Source organism: Drosophila eugracilis, unplaced genomic scaffold, assembly GCF_018153835.1.
Source record: "Drosophila eugracilis isolate 14026-0451.02 unplaced genomic scaffold, ASM1815383v1 contig_90, whole genome shotgun sequence".
Taxonomy (NCBI): domain Eukaryota; kingdom Metazoa; phylum Arthropoda; class Insecta; order Diptera; family Drosophilidae; genus Drosophila; species Drosophila eugracilis.
In genome coordinates this window covers 7,981,567-8,006,387 of record NW_024573812.1, presented here as the reverse complement: position 1 = coordinate 8,006,387, position 24,821 = coordinate 7,981,567, and the positions used below count along the sequence as shown (strand labels likewise).

At 40.8% G+C, this 24,821-nt stretch overlaps 1 protein-coding gene across 5 annotated transcripts in view; it reads left to right on the top strand.

Annotated features, from left to right (window-relative positions):
- The window catches only part of LOC108112672 (kazrin), a 43,121-nt gene that overhangs the window by 956 nt on the left and 17,344 nt on the right, over positions 1 to 24,821 (top strand). For 3 of the 5 annotated variants that reach the window (XM_017222811.2, XM_017222814.2, XM_017222815.2), the window contains exon 2: positions 14,088 to 14,121. The gene's annotated coding sequence lies outside the window, so the exon portion shown is untranslated. Of the gene's footprint in view, positions 1 to 88; positions 259 to 14,087; positions 14,122 to 20,573; positions 20,956 to 24,821 lie in introns of those variants that run through there. The other 2 variants (XM_017222812.2, XM_017222813.2) reach the window with 2 other exon arrangements.

The following is a 24,821-nucleotide window of genomic DNA, read 5'->3' as shown; positions in this document are numbered from 1 at the left end:
TCAGTTTTTGTTGGCTCTTTGTTCCACCCGTCTCTTTCTGGCGCTCCCTGGCTGTCTCTTTCTGTGTTAATTTGTCGTGCATTTGCAGCTGGAGAAACAACGTCAACAGCTAACTGGGGAATAACAAAAACCCGCGCGTCCGAAAATCCAAAACTAAAGCTCCCAAACGAAAAAAAAAAAAAACGTAAAAGAAAAACAAGCGCGGAAAGTTGCTCGCTAAATAAAGGATTTTCCTCCCAGCTGGAAAGTGTTGAGCGGGTGAGTTTTGGCCCAAATGAATATTAATTGGCCGGGTTCGGTTGCTGTTGACTGAAATGAATGGCTGCCAACTATCTCGGTCAGCAGAGAATACAAATTAGGAAATTACTCCAAATAATTTGCGCAATTAGTGGCTGAATTTTGGAGAGCAATTTGATTTGGTTGCTGGGAATTGTCATTTCCAAAATTGCCCATCTTCGTATTTTATTTAAATCAAAGATAAGTTCAGCTGGAAATCCTAAACTTAAATTTCTCTTTTGGTAACTACTTTCTCATGGCAAAAAATGTTTGACTTCCAACTTAATTCTTATTATACCCGTTACTCGTAGAGTAAAAGGGTATACTAGATTCGTTGAAAAGTATGTAACAGATAGAAGGAAGCTTTTGCGACCCTATAAAGTATATATATTCTTGATCAGGATCAATAGCGAAGTCGATTGAGCCATGTCCGTCTGTCCGTCCGTCCGTCCGTCCGTCCGTCCGTCCGTCCGTCCGTCCGTCCGTCCGTCCGTCCGTCCGTCCGTCCGTATGAACGCTGAGATCTCAGGAACTATAGCAGATACAAAGTTGAGATTAAGCATGAAGATTCTTGAGGTCCCGGGACAGCGCAAGTTTATTACAGCATCCTGCCACGCCCACTCTAACGCCCACAAATCGCAAAAAACTAAAATTACTGAAATCATAGGAACTATTGCAGTTAGAAAGTTGAAATTCAGAAAGTATAATCTTTAGATGACAGCGCATCTTATAGTAGTACTACTATCCGGCCTCACCCACCCATACGCCCACAAGGCTCAAAAGACGGTTTTCGGATTTTCTAGAAAAGCTGATATCTCGGTAACTATTCGTAATAGAAAGTTCGGATTAAGCATGTAGGTTTCTATGATGCTCCCAATGCGAATTGTTTTTTTCCGATCAAGCCACGCCCACTCTAACGCCCACAAAATCCGAAAAACCAAAAATGCAAAAATCTCAAAAACTATAAGAGCTACACAATTTTGCTTAGAAACACATATTTAGTAGATGCCTCTGCAACTTGCCACGAAGTTGCATTAGGCCAGGCCCACTCTAACGCCTACAAACCGCGGAAAACTGTGGCGTCTATAATATTATTATGAATGCCTTTGTTTGACCTTGTATAACTTATTTCTGTTAATATCTATCGATTTACCAAAGGTTTTTCAAATCGGAACATTATTGCGCTATTTATGAAAAAATTAAGGTTATAAGGCCTCACATGGGAAGTGACGTCACTATAAGCATACTCAACATACTTCCTCTGACAATAGGTGGCGCCTTGTGAATTTCCACTAGCAAAATTAATATTTTAAAATTGTGTAAAACAGTAACGGGTATCTTATAGTCGCGGCACTCGACTATAGCGTTTCCTCTTGTTTTTCTTTTATCTTCTGGGCTATTGTTGTAACAAATTAGATCAATTTTAATTGGAAAAGCCTGTTGGCCAAGGATTTATACGGACATTTTGTGAGTCTTTTGACTTTCTTAATTTTTGAAATCTAGTCAATGTTGCCCTATTCCAATTTCCCAAGCCACTCCCCCCGGATTTCGATTATATGTCCTCGTTCTGGGCCATAAAAGACCCTTTCAAAAGGTTAGGCACACACGCAGCGAAAACAGAAGCTATATGCCTTGGGCTCAGTGGAAAACGTGGGCGGGGGGTCCGAGTAAACAATGCCTGCGGAGTGACCACTGGACAAAAGCTGCTCCTCCTCCATCTCCTGCTGGCCACTTGCAATCGGACTGGGAAAAGGTTTCCAGCCTGTTTGGCCAGGATACGTTAGGTTGGGTTAGGAGAGGATGGTCCGTCCGTCCTGCACACATTTCCAATGCAAATTTAGCCAGCAGAAAACTCAAATCAGAGCCAAACAGACGCACATGTGAGGGGCCAGAGTGTCGGCTAAACAAAAGAAAATACGACGAGGCGAGAGCTGAAGTGCTTAAAATGCGTTTTGTCAACATTAACCCGAAATGGCCGGACGGCAGATAAGCGAGTCAGTTGCTCTTAGGGGTTCAAGGGGTTTCAGGGGGGTTGGGGATGGGGGATGATTAATGCTGCAGAAATTGCTTTCGGATTTGCCAGCGAGCAACAGCTACAATGGCCTTTCCTGACAGCAGGATTACGGATTTCACACAGCGAAAAATAACTAAATAAGATATATATGGCTTACCTCGAAAAAGCTGTTATCTGTAGGCGTTTTTTAGTTTTAAAAATATTATTTATTTAATGAAAAAAGGGAACTTATTTATCGTTTTAGGTTTGGGATGACCCGCTGAAGTTTTTCTCTAACTGCCAAGTTCTCTCTCAGCCATAGTACTTACCTAAGCACCAGTTTATAAAGAGTTTTTCAATAATTTATTAATTTTATTTCCAACCATAAGCCACAAAAATTTACGAAACAATTACACATTATTGTGTATTTTTTTAAATTGCAAATATTTTTCAATTCACATTAGAGGAAAAACTTTAAGAAAACCTTAATTAAGAATAAAAATGTCATAAATAAATAGCCAACAAAAAGCTACCCAGACTTTCTCCCAGTGCACTCCAAACTGGCAAATGCACAAAGCCAAAGACGTTCTTCGTTTTGTGTAAAAAGGGTGGGTGGATGTGGGCGGTTGGGTGGCAACACTGCCTGTTGCCCGGGCCAACCCTCAAGGATGCAGCAACCCTCGAGCCGGGTTTCGCATCTCGCAAGGCAGGACAACAACGAGCGACAAAAGGCATGAATAATTCAGGCGGAGAATGCAGCTTGAAGATGCACAGAGGGCCATTGCAAAGAAGGCTTGGCCATATCCATATAGCCTCTGACTGACGGAATAACGAGCATAAATCCCGGTGAGGAGCTCGGAGCCCGGTCCTCGAAATAATTGCTTTGAGCTGCACCCCTTGGCATGGAAATTCGGAGTCGAACTGTGACACGACGAGTATTCCCGGCGTATAGTATTAACGGGAGGAGCTCCTTTAAAGCTCCCTTTATCGGATTAGAGAGCTTAGTACATTAGGCGAATTATAACCACTGCGTGAAATAACCCCTTCGGGCCACTCGAACGACGGGCGTGGCTTGGCCCCATTTTCCCGCTTTCCCACCTTCCCACTTTTCCATTTCGCCATTTTTCCATTTAGCCATTTCCACGCTTAGCACGTATTTCGCTAGCTAAATTAGATTGCGTGTAGCATGTGGCACAGGTAACAAAGGCGGCAGAGGTCGTAGCACCGCCAGGTGCAAACTGCGCTGTCGACAGCTTTGGCAACAAGCCCCCTCCCCCCTATTCGCTCATTTATTAACATTTTCCACGTTGCGTGATTTCCCAAAAAAAAAAAAAAAAAATGAAAGAAAATGAAGAAAAACTGACTGCAAGTATCGCCTCTAAAAGGTGGCTAAAACGTATGCACGGATTGGCAAATTAATAATGTTCCGACAAAGCCAACAGAATCACGAAAAATGGTTGGAATAAAGCTTGGCTAGGAAAAAGGAAAATAGGAAAACAGGAAAAGGACTTATCCCAAACTCGCTTCATTTCAATAAAAGAAAAGCAGAAAGAAACTCGAAACATTATTAATTCGAGAGGATGGAAAAACAAGCCATAATCAGGTACTTGAGATGCATTTGTAGCTTATTGATTTGTAATTCTAAAAAGAAAATCGGAATTTCTTACATAAAAACAAGGCATCAATACGAGATTTTCAATTTATTTTGCATTCCCATTATTTCAGGCTTTTAATTTAATTTTAACAGATTTTTGTTTGCAATTTAATTGAGAGCATGTTTACAAGTTATTACGAGTGCAATTATGAAAATTAAACGGAAATCAAAGCCAAAGTGAGTGAGCTGCATGGAAAATGTTACAATCAAATGGAAATGCAGTGGTAAATTGTAATTTAATCCTCAATTAAAACCATAAATAAGTTTTTGCATGCTGTCGAGTTTGTGCCCCCATCTCATTCAATACTCATCATGAGAGTTATGGAAATTACTTTATAAATTTGTTTAAAAACATAGGAAACTCCTTAAAGAATTCTTTGGTGTAAATTAATTGCTTGTTATTTATCATTATGAAAACTTACATAAACTTAAATCACTTGCAGGAAAATCCGCTTGAATTGAATTTTTAAACTGTTATCAAACATTCATGGGCCCGAGTTACGCCACTTGCCAGGCACCAATTAAACTTTAATTGAATTACAACTTTTCGAATTCCTTGGCACTCAGCCAACAAACGCACGAACTCGCAGTTCAATGTCAGAGTGGCTAGGTTGGTCGCCAGTGGGTTAATGATGCACGACCGAGGCGAACGAAAGCAAAAGCCAGAAGCCAGTGCTCAAGATGCGATGGATTCCGCTCTAAGTCGGAGCAACCAGAGCAAGAAATCACAGCCCACGCGAATCGCCGGAGCGTCAAGAGAAATCATTTCATTATAGGGCAAGCGACTCCATAAGTCTGCCCCCCACCCGCACCCGCACCCGCAGTCGGTACAGCCGAACGGCCTAAGTGAATGAAAATGAAAAAGTGCTGGTGGCACACACAAGTTACGTGATCAGAATGATAAACCCGGGCTCAGCAGACATCGGGCATATATATATATATATTTAAGGGGGAGTATATATTATAGGTGGGTGGTGCAGACACAAGTGGCCAGCGGTGGGTGGCTGGTGGCTGGCCGTTGAGTCAAATAAATTTTCATTGTACTCGCGCTTGGACGGATTCCGTTTCTATTATTCCGGCTTTTGTTTGATGGACTCGACGCTCGAATTAATGAAATCGTCATCGTTTTGGGAGGGGGAAATGACCGAATCCAAATCGGAATCCAAATCGAGATCCAAAATCCGAATCAAAGCAAAATTAGCGGTCAGAAAATCCCGAGCTAGTCTCTCTGGCCTGGCATTATGAAATCCGCATAGCCCTAATGGGCCAAGCAGATGTCACGGAGTTCATGGCTGCCAAATCCGGCGCAAAACAGAAATGTAATTAAACTTATATTAAATGAATTAAAATACCATCTCGATGACATCTGTGGGGAAATTGTCATAACCCCCATGACAACGCGGATGTTGTGTTGGCCATAAAAAAAACCTCTAAAGCTCACAGATTGAGGCTACACGGTGAACGTTTTTTGTCTTAATCGAAGTAATTTTTGTTATTTTGTTAAAATCTAGTAAAATATGGAAATGTTAAATACTAAAATAAATTACATTTTCACTTAAGTTTAGAATTAGAATCCTGAATGAAAGGATTACTAAGATATATAAGACAAAACTAGGATAAGAATATTACTTTTGGGGATTAATGATATATTTTAAACCCGATAAGTTAGTAAACTTAGTTAGTAATTTATACTTTCTAACCGTGTAGTTAGCTTTGCTTGAGTTTCTTTGAACTGCCTGCCTTTAATTGGAGACAAAAGAGGCCAAATGGAGGCCAGCTCTATGAATGCGGTCAGAAAATGGGTGACCACGCCCACTGGCCGCCCTCATTTATTAGTTGGCCTGCGGAGAAAAAGAGAGAGAGAGAGGGGGAGGGGGGCAGAAGGTAGCAGCGGGGCGAATGTGTAACCATAAACCACCCAGTTAACCACAAAAACGATTTTGGTTCACCTCTGCATGTCCATGTTAATGCCAGTGGGTGCGGTGGGGGTAGAGGTGGTGCTGCAGCTCCTGTGCTGGGGTACAGGGGGTGGTCAGGTACATTGTGGGTCATGCACTTTCAACCCCGGTTATCCTGGCAAAAAGTGCCAAGAGTGATTGTCGGCCAGCAAGAGCCAAAAACTGAAGCCATTGGGCTCAATTGAGCAAAAAACCTGGCAGATAACTTTGTGATGGAAACTAGAATGTGTATATATATGTTTTTTTTTTCAGTGTACTTGTTGAAATGCTTTCTTTTGTAAAGTTGAGGTAGTATATTATATCATAAATCTTGCGGCAAGCTTTCTTGTCAGCTCTATGAAGCATTCAAAAACATTCAACTTCGAACTTTAAAGTTTCCTGCTAACTTTGACATGCATTACATCTCATTTTCATCCTTATCCACCGGTTACGATTTTCTTTTTGTGTACTTAATTTTACATAGTATCTTTTTCAACACTGTGGCTGCAAAATAAAGACAGTAAGGGGGATAGAAAGCCAGAAAGACACAGTGGAAAAGCAACAGTCTGCTAAACATGGCCCACTTGGCAGGGTTGTCAGGTTTTCGTTTGTGTTCCAGTTGCCTGCGCCCCAACTCTGGTTTCGTGTTCATTTTTCGGTAGTTTTATTTGCTCATCGCCGAGTGACATTTTGGCTGACGTTAGCGGACTTCCGCCTCCCTTTCCTTAACCCACTATTGCCCACAGGGCGGACGACACGTGCTGTTGGCAGACGACGTGTTCTGCCCCCATCCCCTTCCTCACCAGAAATTCTCCCTTTTTCGGTTGTGGCTTAGCCGCAGCCCGGAGTTTGTTCATTATTTTGAGTCTCGAGCACTGTGGTTCCAAGGCGGGAAAATTTGGTTTATTTTTTAAGCCATTTGCTTATTTTAACAACATAAATATAGAGCTTAGACCACACGAAAATGATTTATTAATCGAAAGTTTTTAGCCGAACTAAAGCGATTGTGGTTAAATTTAATTTAACTAAACTTTGCCAATTCATTAAACTAACTTAAGCTCGCATGCATAACAAATCCTTAGAAAACAAATTCAAAGAAAAATTGCATGAAAAGTTATTTGAAAACAATATGACTGCTAGTGAGTTGAACTAAGCTCTATGCGATGAAACTACGAGGAAAAACGAAAATAATTCAATTATTTAAGTCTGGGTAAACAAGCTTATATTCAACGAAAACATTTATGGAAAAACTGAAAGCACTTGACTTAAAACTTTAAGTTTTATCAAGCAAAATAATTTCATTTTGTCATTATTTGAGAATCTTTTAACATTAAGTTTCTGTTAATACTTAAATGGAATTTATTTTTATTATTATAATTTATTGTTAAACTAAACTGTCATTAAATATATTGTAAATTTCTGTTTGTGTACCTACATGTATATAATGAATGTTTCTAAAAATTCAAACAAAAGATTGAAAATCAAAAAAGCGAAGTTTTAGTCAAAATAAAGCAGAGCTTCCGCTTTTGTTTCGGAAGTTCGATTTATTCTAGGAAAACATTCGTTTATTTTGATTTACTTTTACCATTTCGAACAGAGCTTTCCCACTGTTGTGGACTTTTCCCTCGGGTCGATTGTGTTTTTAATTTCTTTTGATGTATTAACCCCAGACACCTCGCCGTTTTTCCACCCCATCGCAATCCACAATCCAAATATCACCCCCAGTATTCAGCCACCTTGACACTGGCCAGCGAACGTAAATGGTTATTGGCTTTTTATCTGGCCCAAACGTTTTAAATGCAGATTTATGCAATTCCCATTTGATGGGAATATTATTACTGTGCCGGATCCAAAGACCATTGAATTCGATCGAGAAAAAAAGGAATATTGTTTATCCGACAAGGAATCGGATCCCAAACATCGCAGCCATTCATTCATTATTATTGACAAATAACCATAAACAACACGGAAGCAGCTGAAAAACTGTGGGAAAATTTTAAAAATATTTGTGGCTCCTATCGGGCACGCTGCTATAAATTCGTTTTGTGCGGAAAAACCCCTGGCTTAAGCCCTGTTGGACCATAAAAATTCCATCAGCAGTGGAGCAATTCCATTAGCACGAAATGATTTGATGCGGTTTTAGCTCCTGTTATCTGCGGTTGAAAAGTGGGGGTTCGTTTTTAGGGGTTTTCCAGGGGGGTTACAGACATGGAGCAGGAAGCACAAGTGGATTGAAAAGTCATAAAGTCATCTTCTCTTACTCCCACTTCACTCCACTCTCTCTTCTTCGTTTCTTTCGCTTTGACTGTAAGCTTCCTTTCACAAGGATTTTTTTGTGTCTTTGGTTCTGGTAATTTTAAAGCACTTTCCTTAGGGGTTTGGCAAGGATTTTTATTGAAAAATTTAACAACCCGTTGCAGTTCTTAGTGGCCACAGCCAAAACCCATTTGGTCAGTTTAATCACCAAATCCCTCTCACCGAACCAACACCTGCTCTCACCAAAACGCTGTCTTCTAATTGAAATGTATTGTGGAGTGGCCAGAAATCCTATTATATACGATTTCCAGGCCCCAGGGGTATCATTTTCCAAGCTCCCCATTTCTCTCTCCCATTTCCTAGATAATGGGCAGTGGCAGAAGGATGGGCCTGAAATCGTGTCTCATATATGGAGTGAGGTCCTGCGGGGTTACTTGCGATGATCGCCATTTGTTAGGCTAGAAAGGAAGCGCTTTGTTTGATCTTAATAATAAATATTTTTTGCCTTTTTGTGTCTTAAGTATGACAATAAATACAATAAATAGTTATAAAAATAACATCATAATCAAAAATGGTGCATTTCTGTCATAAATAAGAGTCTGTCATCTGATTGAGTTAAATATTATATTATATTATAGTTTTTAACACTTTAATTAATACTAACAGTAAACTAAAATTAAACTGAATTTAACAAATTACTAAGAACTGTTATCTCGTAAGCCATAAAGTTAAAACCCAAATTTATTCTGCAAGTTTCCCTTCGATAAAGTCGCATTAGTGGCCAACTTTTGCTTTACTTTTTCTCGGTGCAGCAGTAAAATGTCAGGATAATGTGAAACCTACACCTCCGAAAGCCGGGCGACAACTGCTCCTCCTGGTGAGGAATTTAAGCACACACACACACATCAAGGGGGGTGGCAAATGCAGATGCAGCCGCCGCAGCCACAGAATGCCAGGAACGCATAAAATGCCGACATTACCGCCATCGTTGGTTCGGTTTCACGGGGCGAGCGGAGTGGGTGGTGCCATGGAATTTGGATGGAGAGGGGCGGGTACGGCACACTTGATAAGCAACGGCAGCTGGAAAAGCGCCGCATGTGTGGACCAAAAGCTTCCGCTTGAAGGCGGACGAGGAGTTGGCCGTTGGAAAATGGAAAAGGAAATTGAGTGTGTGTAATGCGTACTTATGGCGCACATTTTAAATGAAATTTTCACTGGCACTATGCTTCCTGTCGCTTGTCTCCTGTCTCCTGAATCGCCGCTTCCTCTTCCCCTTCCCTTCATCCACACATAGGTATACCCTATATCCTGTTTCCCCCGATATCCTGTATCCCTAGCTTCCGCTAAGCAATTTCGATTGGATTGAAGTGCGGCATGCGAGCAACAGGTGGCGCTGCTTCAGGACACACCTCGAGTGGGCTGCATATTTTCCCTGCTTCCGCTCGTATGGTTCCACATATTTGCCTGCCTTCCTTCCTATATATATATATATGTATATGTAGTATATATCTTTCTTGCCTGTCCCTTCTCTTTTTATTAAATTCGTGCCTGTCTGCTGGGCCAAGTCGAGGTCCTGGCCAGGAGCTTATTCCCGCCAGTGGGAGCCGTAGCTCGCCTCCTTCCAACCTTGGCCCCACTGCAGGCACAATTCATTTTTCATGTAGTCTCGAGGAAAAGCACACGGAAAATAGAGCGAGAGAAGGAGCTGGTGGCAGGAGAAATATAGCCTGAGCTGTGTCTTGGTCAAATGCAATATTAATTGGTTTAGACTGGAAACAACTGGGCTTAAATTGCTAAATAAATTAACAATATTATATTATAAACAATGAAGGAAAAAGTGCCTGTTGAACTTTAATAAAATAATTTTTATATTGGCTCTATCTTTAATAACAAAGGAATGAGAAATGAATTTAAGAAGTTAAAGTGATTTTTAGTTTGTTTTTTGTTTTTAACTTAAGTTATGTAACATATTTCTTTGTTGTTATAAAAGTTGATATTATAAATGGCATTTTAAAATCAATAATAAATATTTTTGTTAAACTCCGCTTAAAGATTTTATCACTCTTAGTGCTCAACATCACGGACAGGTGACAGGTGACTTTTGTAAAATAAATCAGACATGCCTAATATGTCAAAAATGAAACCATAATATTAATTTAACAATATTTTTCTCGATAAAACAAGTTTAAGACAAACAGAAACTCCGTTCATTTAACCCCATAAATCCCATTCATAGCTCTCTTCCTTTTTTCAATTCATTGAAGAACATGATGAATTATTGATATAAATATGTAAAATATTCCTTACTTTTTTTTTGGCAAACTAATTACTTTTTTGTGCAGTGTCTCTGTGTCATATATATTGTCACAATGCGACAAATTCCGAGCTGCAAATTCCAGCACTCCACTCCATCTTTCTATGGCCATGTTTGTTGTGTTTCCTTGTGCTCATTTGCACTCAAGTCGCGTTCTGCCGCCTGCCATCGCCATGAAAAATAAATTTGTCAACTTGCAGTTGCATTCGCAATTCCCCAGCTTTCCCACCGCCCCCCGCCCCACAGCCTGGAAAACCACGAAAAAAGAGCAACGTGAGCTTCATCTGTTCATCTGTTCGCCAGCTTGTTAGCTTTTCGCCGTCAGCGGCTATTACACATTTCATTTTATTGTCACGTACGCAGTGTCTCTTTATGGCTCATATACCCCTCCTCCGACGATTCTCCTATTCTCCAATTCTCCGTTTCTCCGATTTCTATGGACTAGGAGCCATATATAGAGCGTTTACAGTTGTCTCGCCAGAAACCGACCAGAATCGAACGTCGAAGGTTATTAACTACGGCTGGGTGTGGCCTATGAATTTAAATCGCTCTTTATGCCAGTTGTAAATTTAAGTTTTCTCGCTCGAATCCAGTTTTCATTCATACATGAATTTCCACCAGAGTTACGTCACTTAATTGATGGCACACAACGGAAATTTTAATTACATCAATGGGCAGGCATATTAAATATCAATTAGGTAATTTCCAAGTGCAGTCTATGAAGTAACCAAATATTGACTCACAAGGTTCAAGTGTCGATTTGTCTGCCTTTTAAGTAATTAATTATCTGGCCAAAGTGCTTGTTTTGTGGCCAAGAAGTGAAAAGTTAAGGAGATTACTTGCTTTAATTACAAACGAAAACTGGATGGGTTAGTCTATTACTTGTTAAAAATAAATAAGTCAAAGTAAATAAAACATTAATCTTAAGCTAAAGGAAATAATTCTGCACTTAAAGGCTGACTAACTTTTAAAATCAAAAGCGTAAAGTAGAAAGAATAATGGAATTCCTTATCCTAATTGCAATGCCATTTTCCTGTAGGTACAAATACTAAAGGAAAACCTGACAAATCTGCAGCTGCATTTAACTGCTAATTAATTATTAGCCACCTAATGGCCATCAAGAGAAGAGTCAAAGAAATGCTGCATTTAAATTGCAAATGCAGTGGGGAGAAAAAAAACAGTTTCAGTTAGGAAAAACTATAACTGTTGTAGTAATTTTGCAGCTGCCTTTAACTACCGCTGCTCATGCATTCTGAATGGCGATGAAGGAAAAACTTTGTCATTTAATTCCGTCATTCGTTTACCAAAAAGAAAAGTCTTCCCGAAAGTTGGCCAAAGGGAGAAAGAAGTTAAAAAGAAAGCGGCGAAAACATTTGCTCTTTGTTACCAACAATTGAAAAACACCTGAAAAAAGTTAACTCCTGTTTAAACTTTGCGTTCGGCACGAAGCCAATTAAAATTCTATGGAATGAATTAGAGTGCAGGCAGCATCCACATTCGCGTCGCACTAATTCACTTTGCAGTTTCATCTTTTAGTTACTTATACCTTCTCCGTTTCCATCTCCGCCAGCCGTGGAAAATAGTTTTCCTTTCCTTTTCCGCCGCCCTTTTTCGGTGGCCATCGAGAAGGATTACACGGAGCTGAGCAAAGTCAGGTGCAGGCAGTGCAGGAATATATATATATCTGTAGACAGAAAAGGAGCAGACTTATTGCATTACTTACGCTAAATAACCACTTACAAAGTGGCATTAGACGGCGGAGATGAACACGGCCAACTGATCCAGATGAGGTAATGAAGGCGATGATGTTTCTGCAGGGAAACTTCTCATTAAAGGTATGCCATGAAGATACTACCAACAGGTAGGGATAGTTCTCGCCACCCCTCAAATGAATATGAGCTGGGGAAATGCAAATGGAATGCGGGAAAAACCAAGGAGGCGTGCTCGAAATATGCATTCCAATACTCGAATCATGAATCTGTCTGTGTACTTGTGGCTGCAAACTGCAACTGTGTGCGGTTAAACAGGCATACGAAATACGCATATGTAAAGGGAAGGATCTCGACGTGGAAAGCCCGGAAAATCGCCCTCTGTGAGTTGGCTGTCTGGTCCTGGCTTTGATTGAGTTTCCACTGCATGAAATTCGCATTGAGGGAATTGTTTTCCTCGCTGTTTGTTCAAAAATTTAAAGACTTTTCTTTTCCCTTGCTCTGATTTCTGTTTGTTCTTCAGGCTTTGCCAGGCAAGAGCTTTCAACTGGAATGTTTGAATAAAAGTAAATTAAAACAAGAGCCGCAATTAAGAGCTAGTTGCTTGAAAATGTGGATACTTCCATAAATGAATTGCCTAGGGCAGAAGGGGAAAACAGGTTCTTTGTTTGCCTCTCGATGGCTTTGGAGATGTGTAGGTATTAAATTGTCCATTTTCTCATGTAAATTTCGTGTTCAAAACCACTTGCCTTGGCCCCTAAATAAATCTTCAGACTATGCTCGAGTTATTGATTGTGTGCTTAATCTGCTTATTCTACATTCTCGAAAACTTAATAGGGGTCTTAACACAAGTTTAAGGTGGCCAGTGCAGCGTTTATTAAACATAATTATGCTTAAAACAAGACAAGATAGTGATGACTGACTGTTTAGCCTTAACAAATTCAATTCCTTAGTCTATAATTGATTAATTTCCATGAATGTTAACATGTTTGAAAGTATCTGATAACCAGCAACCGCTCTAACTTCCAGCTGAGTTTCCCTGCCCAACTATTTCCCTACTCCTCCTCGAGGATTTGCATTTGACTGCACTGCGAATCTGCCGGCGAGGCTAGTAAGGCTCGGAAATCTAATATGGCAGAAAACCCAATTAAAAGGCTGCACAAGACAAGGGGCCAGGAACAAGAGGCTCCAACAAAAGGCGGCAGCGGCGGCGGCGGCAGCATCAAATAATTCCTGGTCTGTGGCCCGACAAGTTTAATCTCTTTGCCCGATGCAGGCAGCTGTGCTCAGTCGACTCGACTTGAATTTGGCTTGCTCTGGCTTGGTCTGGCTTGGCTAGGTCTTGGCCTGGAGATGGGGGTGGTAATGACCCCTCGGGGTATGCAATATATTTTTGAAAGGGATAAAACGGAAAGAAATTACCACACTGCGAGTTTTCTTCTCAAAGCTTTGTAATTATATTTATTAACAAATTCTCTTTACCTATTGAATTTGATTTTTAAATTGAGGCCTTTCTTTAATTAAGGGTATTTTTAAGGTTATTTTATTGATACGATGCTAATGCCAATAGGTTTTTAGTACAAAAAGTCTTCTGGATTTTACGTACTTTCTGAAAACAAAACTTACTGACAGATTCTTATGAGTATATATTGTCAGAGTATATTTAAGAACCCTAAGGATTTTCAATGAATTCTTTTCTATGCCATTTATGATTTATTAAACTCAAACTTACACAAGCTATGAAATAACTACTTTCTGTTCTATAAACTTATAAATTGAAAACAAAAACCTGCACATCGAAGAAATGTAAGTTTTAATAGGACTACGTAACAGTCTATACAATAGTCGGTAGTACTCCGTTTATATAAGCAAATAAACACATAATAAGTTAACCATTTATTTCCCTGTAGCCACACGTCTCATTCTTGTTTTTATTATTTCATTGCAGAGAGTGTCACTAATTGAATGCTTATTGCTGCCTGGTAAGTTTATTGAACACGTTCAGGGGTGGGGAAAGGGGTTGGGAAGGGTGTGTTAACAACATGTGGGTTAGTGGTTCAAGCGGGCCAACAAATACTTGGTCAAGTGCTTAGTAAATGCTGGCAATACTTTTATGGGCCAGAAAAGAAAAGAGAAGAAAAGCTTTTAGTGAAAGTGGATGGGATGGCAATATGGAAATGCCAACTTGAACTTTGATCAATATCAGCGAAGTTGCCGCACCCAAACCTCCCCTTTTCTCTCTCTATTACTTTGGGTCATAAAGTGCGAGAAGAAAGAACTAATCGCTGGTCAACCATAAAGGGGGTAAAAGGAGGAAAGGGGGCTAAAGGGTAGTGGTGGAAAGGGGGTAAAGGGCAGTAGTGGGGCTGGTAAAAAGTTATGGCCGCTATATAAAAAGGAAAAGGGCATGTCGCTGGATACGAATAAAGAAGAGTGGATGGTCACACCACACATGTGGCTTTTGTTGCAGTTTCGTGTGACATCTTAAGTGCACATGGCTGCAGGTCGCTGCTTCTCCGGATCCGGATCCGGCGGATGTTAAGCCACCGCTTACCGGACTCCTCTTTTACGGCTGCAATTTGCCAAAGACAAAAGCCATCGGAAATCTTTCCCACTGGGTTTGCTCCTCCCTGTTTTTTTCTTTTCATGGTTTACGGCAGCGGGGAGTTTACAATGTAACATTCTGCGGAGCAAAGTATTCATAAAGATTTGATGGAGACAAGGAAGCTCCGGATTAGCTGGTACTATATGCTAGAAGAGAGCGCTTAAAAAGGTTTTAAAATGTCGAGAGAACAGTGTAAATGTAAATAAGAGACTAAGACAGACTCAAGTACTTGATTGAATTAAAACTCCTTACAAACTAAAACCCAAAACTGTGGCTGTTTTAAGGTATTTATTAATTCCTTTTTTTTGGTTTCAAGCTTAGGCTTAGCTAATAGGCTTATTTAGTATAAAAAAACGGATAAAAAACATTTAGGTAAACTAACCTCAAGAAGAATATATAAGAAGCTTTACCTTAGAGTTCTAATATTCTGTGCAATATCTTTAAAACTGACCATCTCTTGTTTATTTATCATTTCTATTCGTTAATCCACAAATGAATCTTGTAAGAGGTTTCATTTTAAGCTCTTTGAAATTGTTCTCGATGCGATTAAGTTTTGATGCGGAGCAATAGACTCCAATTAAGAGGGAAAATTCCGTGAAGTATAAACCGAACATCATTGAATTGCTCCATCATTCAACTAGTTTTTCCATTTTGATCTCCTTTCGTTTTGTTTTCTCCAGCGAACCGTGTTCGCCCAGCTTCTTGTGTTCCGTCTTCCCTCTTGTACGTAAATACTTGGCCCTGGTCCTGGCCTGGACTTGTATGACAAAAGTAGCTTAACTTGTTTTTCCTTTTTTATTATTTCATTTTTTTTTTACTTCCGAAGAAGATTTATCGATGGCCGTGCCAACTCATACATAAACTGTTCGAGGGAGCACGTCCCTTTGCCATAAAAATACGAATATGAGCGAAATATTCTGGCATGAATAAAAAAGGAGGAAAATGCACAAGGAAGGTGGCTTGCTTACGATATTCCACTTGATTTGAGACCATGTTGGGTCTTACACATGTAGAAAAATATCAATTCCAAAGGGATAACAACTTGTCAAGAAGAAATATTGAAAATATAAAACATTATTTCGAAGAGTCGTTTCTAGTTCCACTTCTCGTTCTGTAAGCTCGCCAAAAAGAATGCAAAGGGTTTTGTTTTTTCCAAGAATTCCCAAAAAGTTAATTAACCAATCAAATAAGTTATCCTAGTTAATATAAAACGATTCAACCGAATTTCCTCACGCAAATCGACTGAAATGTAAAATGAAACCCGAAAGTCCTTTGAGAATTTGAGAAATTCGCCTGCGTTAATTGGTGGGCGTGGCCAGGTGGTGGTCCGAAATTGAAATTGAAACTGGCGCTGATTATCTGGTCGACCGCTGCTGGAACACGTTCGCTTGCCACCCACTTGGCGTGAGTTGGGGCAATAAAAACTTATTAAGCGATGCTGGGGACGCAGGACTCGCTCGCCACTTTGCCATAAAACCGACGGGACAACATAAGGGGCGGGGAACCCAAGTGAAAAGGGCACAGAACAAGGATGAGAGGGCCAAAAGAATAAATGGAGAAACATTTGGCAGAAATGTGTCGTTGCCTTGGGGCAGGACCGTAATAAAAACGGGCGAATAAAACGAAATAAAAATATAAAAAATGCGCATACGCCGCATTGGCTTCGTCTGCCTTATAATAGACATTAATAATATATCGCTGCTTCCGCTTCCGATCCAGACTCCAGACTCCAGACTCCTTCTCATCCAATTCCAGTGGCAAGTGCGATAAACCGTTTAGCAACATCCGGCAACCAGAGAGAGGGAGAGACATGGAATACAGCAGAGAAAGAGAGTGCGGAAATAGTGTGGAACACAGTTCTTGGGAAACTGATGCCATGATTGTCATGAGCTCTCTCTTTATCTCGGGAAATTTACATACTAATTCGATTCATTACTGGCCCCTGGCTGGGATCTTAATTGAGGTAATCAATGCATCTGTAAGCTGATTTAGTTCGAGTGGTTTCTTTGGCCCCAAATCGGCTTAAATTTCAATGCAGCTGCCGCAGTTTGCTTTTCATTTTCCCATTCACCATTCACCATTCACCATTTCCCGTTTCCCACTTTGCATTTTCCAGCTGGCACTCCTTGAACTCCCATCGAATTCAATAACAAGAAATATATAAGAAATATACGCAAATATTTTGCAATAAGATATCTGCCCATGTGCACACACAAAGGCATCAAAAAGTATTGGGAAAACTTCGGCGACGGCGACGGCGTATAACACAGCCACCGCCTTCCATTTTCCTTCGGCCAACTTCTTGCAGTGCCATCTGCGGAAAAGTTTATTGCGATAAATGAAAATAGGAAGCGCACAACGAACAGCTACAACAAGATGTTGAAATAAGTTGTCAAGCCAACGCATCCGGTTGTTTTTTTTTTTTTTTTTCTTTACTTTTATTTCATTTTTTTCTTGTTTTCTGGGCGTGTATAGTTTTCCACTTGTCTGACTGCGGCGGCTGTCGACGATAAGCGCACGGCATTGATAAACATCCCCATTCTCTGTGACTCTGCAACTCTATTTCCTTCCCCCGGCTTCTCCCTCTGCTATACTACCCACTGAGGTGAGGATGAAGTGGATGTCAGCTAGCGACAATAGCTATGCCGTGCCCACAATCGGTTGGCTTGACAAAACGACTGGCCCACGTAAATTTGCTCGGAAAATGTAATACACTTGGAAAGAAAATTAAGCGGTTGATGCTGTATTTGAGTCTCAAGAAGAAAATACACAGCGAGCTAAGAAGTTTAAGAACTTAAATTGGAATATGATAGAAATGGTCGCTTAAGGCTTCAGTGACTTTGGAAGTTTATAAAGTGAAATGTTTCGGATATAAGCATTAGGGTACTTTACTATATTTGATAAACATCTAATAAATAGTTATAGTCTATCGTTTTAGAACTCGCTAAGAATGAGATTCAGTGAAGTAGATGACGTACCTAACATAATTAGAAACTATGATCTCCAGGAACTAAAAAGGCTGTCTGCTATTTTAGTGGGATATTAAACTTTAAACGTAACATTCGGGTTTGACCTAATAATCATTTTGTTTTTTTCAAGACCCAAAAAAGCCCCTTTTAAAGCCAAAAACCTTGGAATAAATAGTTACGGCTTAGCTCTTTTAAAAGCCATCAACCCCAACCCCCTAACAGAAAGACTTTCTTGATGTTATCATTTAACCATATTGGCATTTTTAAGATTTATAGCTTTAAACCAACACCAATCCCGCATTTCCCAAACACCCTTCATGTGTAATTCCAGATAATGCAAATTTTTATTAAAATACGATTATCATATCACAGTCATAAGGAAGAGATATGGGAATGATTTCTTACTCCCTTTCCATAAACTCCTCCTTTCCTTTTTTCACTGCATGGCAATCGCTCAATTCTTAAGGTTGAGGTCCTAGTCGTTGATTTTCCGAAACTCTGCAGGCGGCAGGCTGGCAAAGAGTGGCGGGGGAAATGGGGAAAACGGAGAGGGCGGGTAAAATGTGGCGGCGACTGTCAGTGGGACACTTGGCTGTCAATGGCAGTTGAGTTACGACAAAGGGAAAAATTGCATGGCAGCGGAGCTTCCTTCGGTTTCCATGGCTTGTGGAATTTTTCACGCGTCACCTGTGGCAGATAGTGCTGCTCCACCATCTTTCTCCCAGCGGGAAGTCTTTAGAGCCATGGCCTAGGCCTATCGAGGAGGAGGAGGAGGTGCCAGGTTGAATGAACTTCCCACGCTGTAATCGATGTGCTTTTTTGTGTGCGTGTGCTGTTTCCATTGTTCGGGATATCAGATACATATATCCTCCTGACACCGATGGCATCTGCCAGGATAAGCCTGCCTGAAGAAGAGGCAGCTGGATAGGCCCAGTCGCTTGACGTTCATTTGATAACATTTTATTAGCATCAGACGACGGGACGGCGGTTATCTCATGGCTGCACTTCACATTTCCGCAGGCAGACAGATGGCAAAACTACAATGATTGTCAGTCACAATAAACAGCAAACAGTTGCCGTGTCCATTAGTTTGCAGCGAATACAGGAGTATAGGATATATCGGACCGATTCTGTCAGGTGCAAAGCCCTTTTCTAGCTGCTCTCTACGTGGCTGCGGCTAGTCACGTCTACCACTCGTATTTATGAATGACACTCCTCTGTTACGAGTGGAAGGTAAAGGGATTTTACCATGTTCGAGTCCTGTATGTACAGGATAATGCGCTGCAATGGCTCTCATTCGGATTACTCCACCCTTGCAAGTTGATATGGCAATTGAATTCGCTTTTCAACTTGCCAGTTCCTCTGCTGTGGGAACCAGTTATTGGAGGTTTTGTTAGGTTTGCAGTATATTTCATAAATTCATAGAAATAAAAGAAATACCCAAAGTTTTTGCTGTAACCAAACATCTCTCATAGACAAAGAATTCAATTCGGGCTTATAAAAACAGAAAATATGGAAACCTAAGACAAGAACTCTTACAACCTAAAGCTATTTTTAACTTTTATAAACTCACTTGAAAAAGAGAAATAAGAAATATGTTAAAGCTATCTGAAACTAGTTTAGGTTTTGTAGAGAACTCTTTAAAAAGTAGAAAAGATATTGAACTAAATTTGCCAAAACAGATAAATTGTTCTCTTCATGAGGGAATTTAACTTTTCAGATAGATTAAGCTAAACAATTAGCTTGTCATATTTAATTTAGTCAAATTGTTATTATTATCATTTAACAGGGCAACTAATTTACCCAAAAGTTCATTAATTTAATAAATGAGTTAAATAAAGGTTGTTGACTTAATTAAAATCATTTTCGTAGATATTTAATTTCAATAAAAACCCCATTAAAAATATAAGAAAATTAAAAAAAGCAATCTGCACTCATTTAACCCTGTTTTAAAGCCCCTGGAAATGCAATATTATTTCAGACACATAGCAAAAATCAGAATATCAATTTACACACATTTTGCAATGCGATTTTGTTGGGGGGAAGTTTCCCAAACTGTCGCCCCACACACGTTCATTAAATCTTTTACAATAACTCCTCGTTCTGTGCATGCTAGCTTTGTGTGCAATTTCCAGATACTTGCAATGCCTTTGTCACATAGTTTTTTCCTGCAAAAGCGATAATGTGTAGTCTGCAGATTGGATTACAATATAAAGGAAAACTATGCAGTCTGTGAATGTCGTTTGTATGCGAGGATTTTCCCTTGAACTCCAACTCCAACTCCAACTTCATGGCATTCTCATATTTTGAAATAATTGCCACTTGCATTTTCGTAAACATTCGTAACCACTGCCATTGCAGGTCTTCAGCTATTTCATTAGAGGAAAATCTGACTTTGTGGCTTGACTACAAAGTCTGGAAATTGTTTTAGTTTCAGTGAAATTGCGGGGAAAATGTTTTGCGGCATTCCCGGGCGATGTACAATTTATTTTGCTGATTAATTGAAAATGGAGGTGCAATGGAAAGGTGGCTGTCGCTGCAATTTCGCAAATTCGCTTGGGCAATTCAGACTTTGACCTTCGTTTATGGGAGCGGAGCAACAAGGATTCGAAAAGGATTCTTACAGGATGCTCGGACGGAAAACGTAAACAAACACTTGTCCAAGGCTAGGTCGGGTTTTCGGCTTTCGGTCTCTTTCTCTTTTCGGTTTTCGAGAGTTTTCGGTAGGGTTATTTCTCTGGTGCCAGCCGAGCTTTTACCACTGCGCAGAAGCGCTCTGACATCCTGTTCTCCCTTCTCGTTGCACTTAGAGCTTTCTGTGACGTCACAGGGACGCCGCCAAAACGGCACTCGAGCCAAATGCCAAGGACTCGAGCTCAGTGCCATTCGAGAAATTCGCCAAGTGAGACGTTCCAAGCGCCAGAATTAATCGTCATATATCCTTCGCCCGCTCTCTGTCTCTTTCTGTTCAACTTTCCTCCCACTTTATCTTTATCTCTCTCTCTCAATCATCTGAGAGTGTGTGCGTGGGCGGCAGTGCGTGTGCTGGTGTGCATGTGTGGGTGTCAATAAAATCAACAAGAGTGTAGCCGAAAAAAAACTTTCAACCAGAACGTGTCCAACAAATTAGAAAGCCAAAAAACAAGGAAAAAAACAGGAAAGAAAATAGGAAAACCCGACATTGACTTCAACTTGGCCACGTGGTGTGTACGCTGCTTGTTTTTCCAGTCCGAGAATCCGAGGTAAATTTTCCCCAAAACAAACAGAAAGACACAGCATCGCCGAAAAAACAACAACAGAGCGGAAAACAATCGAATTTTCGAGCGCAAGAGATGGGCAGGGGGGTGGCGTAGGAAAAACCACCGCCAGTGAAATTCGGTCAATATTTGTGCGAGTGTGCGTGAAGCAGGGAAATTTTTTGGCATTTTTATGCTGCTCTTTGTTGTTGTTTGAGTGCGCAAAAAGGAGGAAAATCAACGGAAAAGCGAATAGGGAAAAATCTGTGTCAGTCACGAATTACGCACTATCTCATTGGGAGTTTCGGGGCCCCCTTGGGTTTTGTGAATGAATAATCAAAGTGTTTGCACATATTTTTAAACCGATTTGCGCCTGTGCAAATCTTTATTAATTTCCGAGTGGTGTTTTCACTAATGACAATGCCCGTAATTGATGCCAGACACGACAGTCATTTGAATGCACTGAGAGAAATTAGGGGAATGATAAGTAGATTAAAGTGAAATAGGAGTATTTCTGACTAAAATGCATATTCAGCAAGAGATCAGCGTCAGCATTAAATGAGCCTATCAAACTGTTATCGAATATCAGCATTGAATGAGCTATAAACGTAATATGTTAGGGGAATACTTCTTGGCAACAAATATTCAAAGAGAAACTATGACAAGATCTGAGATTAATGAAAATAAATGTAAGCACTTAACAAAGTTGTTAGACAGATATTTATCAACTTACATCTTATCTGAGAACTTCCTTAAGTAAAATGTTGAAGCATGAAAGTACTTCTTAAATTCCAGTGACTGGTGAGTGCTGAGTTTTGCAAGAAATCAAAGCCATATGGGTCAAAAGTATGCCACCTGGCTGTATAAATCAAAAGGGGCTGGCAGCGAATCGCGGGGGGTAAATGTTGCACATTACGTGAGTTTTAACCACGACTATACGTTACGCATACGCCATGTGGGCCCGGGACCCCCAAAGGCTACAAAGGCTACCCCAACAGTGCGTCGCGTAATAAATCGCACGACAATAACTCACGGCGAACAGGAAGGGGGGGAGTACGTTGTATTTGGGCCAAAAGAAGGGGTAACGGCGACGTAACGGGACAGAATAAGGCCGGGTTGTGACCAGGAAAGTCGCAAACTGAAAGCTATTAAGGCAAAAGACTTAAAGACTTTGGCTACCCACCTCCGGAGCCAGTCTTCCGTCGCCCTCCTACCAATTTCTCCGCTTCTTTCTCCAACATTCACACACACACACATCCGTTTCCTGTGACAAGGGAAAACAACGAAAACTCACTTAGCTGGAAGGCTGAGCTACAGCCTCAGTCTCTCTTTTCGCCAGACTCACTTGACATGCTCTTAATACCAAATAAAAACAAGAGCTCAAGGACGCTGAGGAAACACTCCGTTCCACTTTTGCACTATAGCCACCCCTCAGTCACCCCTCAGTCACCTCTCAGCCACCCCTCCAGCCAACCTCGTCATGTGTAAATTTTTAATGTTGCCAAGACCCCCAAAATGTAGGTTATCAAATTGTGTTCAAGTTGTCTTCGCCGAAAGCCCCGGAGAAAAAGTTTTACGCCGCCTCTTGCCATCCCCATGGAAAACATTTTAAATGATTTTGTTGTCGGCGGTTGGTTGTTTTTCGCCTTTTTTTTCTGCCGTTTTTCTCTTCTTCTGACCCCCCTGCCAATTGGGTCAAGCATTTACATTTCACGCCTAGCGAGAAACTCAACTAGAACTATGCCACGCCCCCTTTTAGAGCTCCTCCTCATCGGTTGTGTTATACACGCCCACCACCGCTACTGGTAGCTACATCTATTTAGTCAAATTAAAAACACAAATTCAACGCCGCTCTGCCGGCTGCCACTAATTAATTGCAAACTAAATGAGTTTCTCGGCATAAAACTTTATCCACAGCAAAGCTGATTGCTGTCAGTTTCGTGGTTAAAGGAGGAGAATGCTGGCGCTGTAGATTGCAGCGAAATCGGTTGGTTGGCAAACAACAGAGGCGGAGGAGATGGTTTATGTGGCTACCCTTTCTCTGGAGGAGCAGCCCTTGCACAAATTGTAATTTGCGTTGCTCACACACATTCCTTCCACTCTGCGCTCCAATGGAGTTCTCTGGCTGTGAAGGCAGGCGAACCCATCGAGTCATACAGGAAATTAGGGCTAAAAGCAAGTGCAAAACGGTCAACGCTCTGGAAGCATTTCTGCCTTGTAATATGGGACGGTTGAAAGGGAATAGGGATATTCATAGCGTTATATAGTTGTTGCTGAGAAACTTTAGCCCAGTAGTTTAAGGAATTTATTACAAGAAAACAAAATTAATAAAGACATACTAATATAGTTTTGTTGATAGGGAAATAAAACCAAACCAGAAAGAGCTTCCATTTGCTGTAAAGGATTATTATTGATGGAGGTACCACGATAAGTGCTCTTTTGCCAAGGCACTTAAAAGTATGCAATAATATATTAAACGGCTTCCAGACCCATATCAGCATTCCGAAAGACCATTTTCTGCTTTTCAACAGCCTAAAATTACAATATTTCTTTTAGATATATGTATGTATTTTATCTTCTTATACATGTTTTAACGGAGGATTATCCCACTTTTCCACTGTTCCAATATGGAAATCTTACCTTCAAATTACTTTTCTCTCTCCTGTCCTCTACACGAATTCCTGGTTAGTCATCAGGTTATGAGTCACACAGTTGGCTATGCAGAGGGCAATGAAGTTAGCCTTTCGGAAATGAAGTGTTCGCTTGGAGGTAATCCAATTGAAAGCTGGCGAGCAGAGGACATCCAAGCTCAGCTCAAATGGACAGGACCTTAATGAGAGATGTCAGGATAGACAGCATGGACAGGATGGACCGGTCACTCATTTGACTGGGCGGTGAGCCATTAAATTCCCACTTGGCGTGTGCGGCGGATTGGATTTCGATGGCTGCCCGCGGCGTGAATCTGTTAATTCAACTTATTAATTTTCATTGAATTTCTCCCGGTTGCCGCTGCCTCTGCCACTGTCACTGCCAATGTCAATTGTCACCGAGTTGTGGCGCCCTCAGGGCAGCCATCGACATAATGGGACATTTTGGTGGACGGGGGGGATGGGGCGTGGCTCGTTGGTCTGTGGTTAGTGTAATCAAGTCTGTTCGAATTACTTTGCTCAGCACAAATACTGCATTAATTTGCATGCATTTTGTATGGCAATTTTCAATCAATATGCCAAAGCTTATTGCCCAGTTGCTTGGCAAATTCATTTAAAAATATTCCTTCTCAAGTTTTTGATTTATTTTAATTTGAGCCAGAGTCCTGAGCTCCGGTGTATCGAATAAAAAATTGATAAGCATATTTATTGTATCAAAAGCAATGGCAATAAATTCCAAATATTTTGCCTGTTATTTCGAGAGCGTAAGCCACAAACGCACACATGAGACCCTAATAAAAACCAATTTATGAAGCATACTTCCCAGGGCAATCGCCCGCCCTCATCCAACTGACGCCCCCTCACACACACACAGAGAGACACACATTGAAAGCCCTAGAGTTTAATTGAATGCGAAGGCAACTGCATAAGCAGCGTCACCAGCAGGCCACAAATCAAATAAGTTGGGCGAAAACGGGTCAAGTGCTCAGCCTGAACTTCAAGCTGTAGAATGGTGCCTGGTGACTAGGTGCTGGGAGCTGGGAGCTGGGATCTAGGAGCTGCTAACTGGAAGCAAGATGCTTCTGGACAAAGGGAAAGCACTTAGTTGGCCACCAGCAACAAGCTCCTTTGACTCGTGATGTGTGTGTGTGTGTGTGTGTGTGTGTGTGTATACAAACACTCTGGAAAATGTGCAGTTGAGTGCACATAATCGGGATCTGGCTT